The 7,455-nt window shown below is 35.1% G+C and overlaps 1 pseudogene; it reads right to left on the bottom strand.

Annotated features, from left to right (window-relative positions):
* Nucleotides 1–5,032: 5,032 nt before the first annotated feature.
* LOC101418200 (STING ER exit protein pseudogene) lies at nt 5,033–5,700 on the bottom strand (annotated as a pseudogene).
* Between the last annotated feature and the right edge of the window lie 1,755 nt (nt 5,701–7,455).

Raw genomic sequence — 7,455 nt, 5'->3', positions numbered from 1 at the left:
AGGAATACCATAGGATGCAGAGACTGAGTGGTAGTGGCAGAAATTAAGAGTTAGGGTCATTTTAGCTGATTCTTGAAGGAGGAGTAGAAATTCAACAAGTAGAGGCAAGAAAAGGTCTTGTATGCAGGGGAAATGCCATTTTCAAAAAGCTCATTGACATCAAGGAAAAGGCATACTCAGGGTGTAAGCAACTCTGTATGTCTGTCACAGGGTGGATTGGATGGAGTTGAAAGAAATAATGATGGAAAGACTGTGAAAGGCCTTGCATGGCCTGGGATTTTGCCTTTATTTATTTGAATGCTTGTGTATTTGTTTAGATATTTCCTTATAATTCATGATCCCAACAGACTTTAAGAAGGCTTAACACGGATCTAAGACAGTATGACTTGAAAGTAGATAGAAAAAATAAAAGCAAGTTGTAACATAAACTGAGCCACTGAAAATGCATGCTTTAATGATCTGCAGGTGGACTCTAAGTAGGCCCCAAATTTGCCTTTAAGTTTTTCAGCAATTCAGTATGTATAAGATAAGCCAAATTGCTCAGGAGACATAATAGTACTAAGATTAGACATGAATATCTCCCAAGGAATCTCATACAGAGGGAGGACAATGGCCTGGATAGCAGGAGCAAGTTTCCTGGGTGATTTGCTATAGCAACCTTCAGTATGGGTTGAGCACATTGCAGATAGGTGCAATTCAGTAAAAGCCATTCTTTCAGGGGGCCAATATAGCAAAGGACAGGTACCCAGCTCTCTGCCGATCTAAACTGATGCAGGAGTACATTTTAGACTATTTGAGCTTTAGGGAAGGGTGGCTGATTTTCCTGTCTTTCAGGCGATGATCCTGTTTTTTCTTAGTCAAGCTTTTCAGAAATACTGATTGCAGCTGGGAGGATGAGCCCAAGAATATACTCCTAGCTTTTCTATGCTGCTTGTTGAAAATTTACCTTTATGTTAAGGCAGACAGTGAGCTGGGAGTCAGCATCCCTTTGCAAAGGCCAGTTCACAGGCAGAGCCAAGAGACCATTGGAGGTTTTTAAGAATGGGATTGATGTGACTTGGTTTTCGAAAGATGATTTTGGTAGCGTTGTGGTGCATGGCTTGAAATGGGGAAAGAAATTAGGGAAGTTGGAGGTTTTTGGAATAGTCTAGCAAGCAGTAATGTGGGCCTGCTCTGAGACAGTTATAGTAGAAACAGAGAGATGGGGACACAAGAGTGATTTCAGAGAGAGAAGATAGAAGGGAGATTATGGTGGAAGAGGAGAGGGTTAAGGTTGAAACACTGAGAATAAGGAGTTTAGAAATAAGACATTTTCTAAAATATTCCATAGTAAAGATGAAAGAAAAATGGTTTTCTTCACCATTATTCCTTCATTTTACATTTGCCTCATTGATGATTTGGTTCCATTATTCTCAATCTGATTTTCAACTTTTTGTGTCATATATAAACTCTTGTTACTGGATTTTGTGTCCCTTGAAAGATGTTTCTGTACTTCATTTGCCCTGTGTAATTTCTGTCCTACCATTTACTGGGTTTCATTGATCTCATCTAAAACTGTGCCTGGTTTACTTTCCAGTTAGCCATGACATATTTTTATTACTGGGAGGGCTTTTTATTCTGAGGTTCAGTCTATATCCCAGGCTTTTAATATAGTACTTTATCTAGTTCCTAAGAATATACAGTAAATTACTACATTCTCCATACCATTATTTCCTAAACAATGCTCATACTTTCATAAAAGTTTTTAACAGTAAAACTAAATGATGAGATTTTGAGGTTTTTTTTTTCTTTTCCAGAATAATGTTGAAGTGAATTATTATATTATGATCCCTCTTTTTATATAGTTTTATTTACCTCAAATTTATTTTTTGCATCTGCCATGGTGTTCCATAAGTCTTCTTAAGTTAAAAAAAAATACAAAAGCAAAAACACATTTCCTTCAATATCTTGAACAAGTATCTCTATGAATTATTTTATTGAAGTATAATATATATAAAGAAAATTTCAGAATTCATAAGTACATATCTTGATGACTTTTCAAGCAGTGAACATGTCCATATAACTTCCCCCATCCCCAGACTGAGACAAAAAACTAGTGCCTCAGAAATCCCCTTGGGCCCTTCCCAGTAACACTCCCTACTTTCCAAGTAGTAATTACTCTCCTCACTTCTAAACACAAAAATTAGTTTTGTCTCTTTTTTAGTATCATAGAAATGTTATCATATAACATGGTCTACTTGTGTCTGGCTTCTTTAACTCAACATAATGCTTTTGAGAGTCTCCATATTGTTGCATTTATCACTGATTTGCTCCTTTTTGTTGTTTATGGCATTCAATTGCATGACTATACCTCAATTTATTTTTCCATTATATGTTGATGGGCATGTGGATTGTTTTTTATTTCTGGCTATTATAAATAATGCAGCTACAAGCATTTGTAAATGTCTTGCGGTGCACATATGTACCCATATGTTTCAGGTACATGTACAGGAGTGAAATTCTATAAAGAAATACAAAGCTAGAAGATTTTTATGAAGATTCTTTTGGAATGTATACATATACAATCATACCATCTGTGGATAATGACAATTTTTAATATTTCTTTCATTCTAATTCTTATGCCTATTATATTTTTTTCTTGACTTATTGCATTGGCTAAGCCCTTCAGAACAATAGTGAATAAAAGTAGTAACAGTGGCATCCTGGCCTCATTCCCAAGAAATGGGGAAAACTTTCAATATTTCAAATTAAGTATGGCATTTGCTGTAGATATTTTGTAAATGCCCCTTATCAGATTAATGAAGTTCTCTTCTATATCAAATATGTTAAGAGGTTGTTGCTGCTTTATTTTCATATCATGAATGATAATTGAATTTTCTTATTATTGATGGTTTTTCTGCTTTTATTGGTTGAACGTAATGTCATAATGTAATTCATGTCGTGAATTACATTGGTTGATTTTCAGGTATTAAGCCAACATTGCATTTCTGAAATAAACTCAACTTGATTGTGATATGTTATCCTATTATGCATCACTGGATTAAGTTTGCTAATATTTGTTTTGGATTTTTGCATCAATCATGGAACAGATTGGCCTATATTTTTCCTTTCTTATATTGTCCTTGTCAGATTTTAAATACCAAGGTGATGCTAATCTTTTTAAACAAGTTGGGAAGTGTTCCCTTTTATTTTGTTCTCTTAAAGAGTTAATGTAAGATTGGTGTTATTTTTCTCTTTAATCATTTGGTAGAATTTACCAGCAATGTCATCTGGGTCTGGGAATTTTCTACATGTTTGAGGAAGATTTTAAATTATAGATCTAAAATATAGATATATTGGGAAGCGGATGTGGCTCAACTGATAGAGCGTCTGCCTACTATATAGGAAGTCCAGGGTTCAATACCCAGGGCCTCCTGACTCATGTGGTAAGCTGGCCCATGCACAGTGCTGCTGTGCGCAAGGAGTGCCATGCCATACAGGGGCACCCCCATGGAGGGATGCCCCACGTGGAAGGAGTGTGCTCCACAAGGAGTCGCCCCATGTGAAAAAAGTACAGCCTGCCCAGGAGTGGCACTGCACACATGGAGAACTGACACAACAAGATGATGCAACAAAAAAGAGATGCAGTTTCCCAGTGCCATCTGATAATGCAAGCAGATGCAGAAGAACACACAGTGAATGGACACAGAGAGCAGACAACGGAGGGGAAGGGGATAGAAATAAATAAATCTTTAAAAGATAAAATAAAATTTAGATATAGATATAGACATAGAACTAGTTATACTTCATTTCTTCTTGCATCACTTTCAGTAAGTTTTATTTTCTAGGAATTTGTCAATTCATTGAAATTTCAAATCAATTAGCATAAAGATGTTCATATATTTTCTTATCATCTTTTTATTATCTGTAAGATTGGTAGTGATATATATTTTTTATTCCTGATATTAGAGATTCATATCTCCTTTAAAGTTTTTCCTTGATCATTCTCAACAGTGGTAAGTCAATTTTATAAGTCCAATGCGTCTCACACTTTTTGGTTCAGGACCTCTTTATACTCTTCTAATACAAAGACTTTACATGCTTAAAAAAGAGCTTTTGTTAGTATAAGTTATATATATCAATATTTACCATATTAGAAATTAAACTTGAAAAATTTAAAAATATTAATTAATTAAAAACCCTTTATATTTTAACAAATTATAACTTTTAAGAAATAACTATTTAATGAAAATAGTCATACTTTTCCAAACAAATTAGTGAGTAGAATGGCCTTGTTTTACATTCCAAATCTCTTTAATATCTGTATTAATAGATGACAGCTGCTTCTCATATCTATTTTTGCTCTCAATCTGTTGTAATATCATATGTTACGTAGGCACTGGAAAATTTTCACTGGTGAGAGAATGAGAATGAAAGAGGAAATAACATTTTGGTATTATTATGAAAATTATTTTGACCCTTTGGGTCCTCTGAAAGGGGCTTAGGAACCTCCAGGGGCCCTCAGACCACCCTTCAAGAACCACAGTATTAGTCTTCATGGAAAACCAACTTTTTGATTTTCATTCTCACTATTATAACTTTGTTTTCTATTTCATTAAGTTCTGCTCTTTATTTCCCTCATCCTGTTTTTTGTTTGTTTGTTTTTGTTATTAACTTTGAAGAAGGAAGGAAAACAGCCACTTTCGAAACCACTAACACTCAAACAGTGATCTATTCATATAGTTTACACAGCTGAAGAAGTTTAAATCAAATGCCTTAGTGGACAAAAAATAGTACAGAAAGCCTATATATACAGAAAGATTGAGAAAAATTCATCTCCTGGAATATTACCTTTGCCCACCCTCTCAAGCTGGAAACAGGCAATTGGACTCAGTTAAAGGCCTCAGTAAATACAGGAGAATCAGTAGAAAGTAACATGAAGCCCTCTGCTAGGGCATAGAGGTAGCAACCAGTCCCCACATAGTCAAGAGAAAGTTCTTCTTCCTCTTCTCTCACTGCTTGCCTCCAGACTGGGCCTGGAGAAAGGTCCTGGTCATTTGAACTGGTTGTCAATCAAGGTTCCCTTCATTTTAGCTTCCTTGGCTTCCAGTGCAGCCAGCTCTTGCAGGCTCCTCTTGCTCATGCATTTGCATTCCAGCTGTTTTTCAATCACTTTGGCATTCTGTGCATATGAGTCGGCAACTTCTCTAGCTTCAATCTCTTCCTTTTCATCAATGGTAGATACAGTGACAGAGCTGAACTTGCCCATGTCTTTAGTCCGTTTGGTCATCATCACCTTCTTAGGAGGCTCTTGTTTTTGAGCATATATATATTTGTTTTCCCAAAACCCTGGCCAGACTTGACGACTGCTCCATCCATGATGAAAGTCATAGGAACTTTCTTCTGCTGGGACTGGTAGAAAAGTGGAAGTCCACGCTTTGCACGCTTCTTCCTGTACTGTCATTCAATGCCATCAGGCCTCTGGAGATACACAGTCTCCTTGTATTCTGTGTTACAAAACTTGTGGGCATGTTTGGCAGCATCAATCACACGGGACCGATCCCGGGGCCTCATGGGCAGTTTCTCTAACTGACAGTCCAGCACCAGGACCATCTGGCCGCACAAACAATAGTAGACGTGGAGGGGCTTCTCGCCGTCGTCATATTCCTCCCCGTCCCGGGTATTCGAGCAGACTACTGACCGCGACACTACCTTGGGCATAGCTCCTCCTCAATCCAATTAACCATATGAAATTGCTCTTTTGGGAGGTAAAAAATAGTTAAATACTGGTAATTTCATGTGAGTTACCCTAACATTTCCTTTGAGTTTAATTTGGTATTCTTTCCTAACTTTTAAAAATAGATACTTTTATGCTTGATTTTCAGTCTTCTTCTGTCTAATATATTCAATTATGGCTACTAATATTCCTCTGAGTACAACTAATGCTGCATCCCAGTTTGAATATGTTGCATTTTCATAATAGGAACAAAATATTATTTTTAGTTCAAAACAGTTTCCACTTTTTATTGTGGTTTCTTCTTAGACCATGTATTATTTAGAAGTGTATTAATTCCCATTTAACAACTTTCTAATTATTATTTTATTATTGATTTCTAGCTTAATTCCACTGTAGTCAGAGAACATGATTTGTATGATTTCAACCTTTTGAAATTTGTTTAGATTCTGTGGCGAAGAATATGGTCAATTTTGGTATACATTTGATAAATATCCTTTGGTGAACATCCAAAGTAAACATTCCTTGGAAAAACTAATTATATTTTTAAATCTGTTAAATATTTTAGCTGTTACCTTAACTCTCTATAAAATTTATAGCACATTACCATTATCTTTGTCATTTTATCAACACTATAAATTCATCCCATATATTTTTGTGTTATTGGATGTCTCTACCCATAGAAGTTTCATGATTCTGAACTACCTTTTCCTAGTGAGATTTCCCTGTATTACCATTGATATTGTTTTACCCACTTAATGCTTCTATGCTCCTGTGTCCCCTTATCCACGGAATTATTTACCCATCAGCAACATATTTTATTTTTCTCATAAATTCTGAGATATGGAAGTCCAGAGGACCTAAAAGAGCCAAAATAAAGCTGAAACAAAAAGAACAAAGTTGGAGGACTTACACTACCTGACTTCATGACTTAAAGATATTGGTGTCAAAATAATCAAATAGATCAATGAAACAGAATAAGCAATCCAGAAATAAATTTATACATATATGGTCAATTGATTTTTAACAAAGGCACAAAGGCTTTTCAGTGAAGGAAAGACAGTCTCTTCAATTAATGGTGTTGGAATAGTAGGATATTCCTATGCAACAAAATGAACATCAGTCCATATTTCTCACTGTTTATACAATTCAATCCAAAATAAATAGTAGACTAAATGTAAAATCTAAAACTTTAAAACTCGTAGGAGGAAAAAGAAGAGAAAATCTTGGTGACTATGGGTTAGTCACACACCAAAGGAAGACCCTTAAAAGAAAAAAAAAGTGATAAATTGGACTTCATTAAAATTAAGAATGTTTGCTCTTCAAAAGACACTGTTAAGAGAATTAAAAGACAAGTCACAAATTGTGGGAAAATATTTGTAAATCACATATCAGATAAATGGCTTATATCCAGAACACATAAAGAATTCAATAATAAGAACACAACAAACCCTATACAAACATGAATAGAAGATATTTTACTAAAGAAGATATACAGATGGTAAATAAGTGATGAAAAATGCTCAACATCATTAGTCATTAAGGAAAAGCAAAATTTAAAACGGCAGTGGGCTACCACTATATACCTATTAGAATGTCTAAAATTTAAAAACTGACCATATCAAGTGCTGATGAGAATGTGGAGCAACTGAAACTCTTATATACTGCTAATAGGAATGTAAAATATTATAGACACTTTAGAAAACAGTTTGGCAGTTTATTAAAAAGTTAAACATACCCTT

Source organism: Dasypus novemcinctus, chromosome 17 (assembly GCF_030445035.2).
Source record: "Dasypus novemcinctus isolate mDasNov1 chromosome 17, mDasNov1.1.hap2, whole genome shotgun sequence".
In the NCBI taxonomy this organism is placed as follows: Eukaryota; Metazoa; Chordata; class Mammalia; order Cingulata; family Dasypodidae; genus Dasypus; species Dasypus novemcinctus.
The sequence above is the reverse complement of the archived record's forward strand: the minus strand, read 5'-3'. Positions and strand labels throughout refer to the sequence as shown.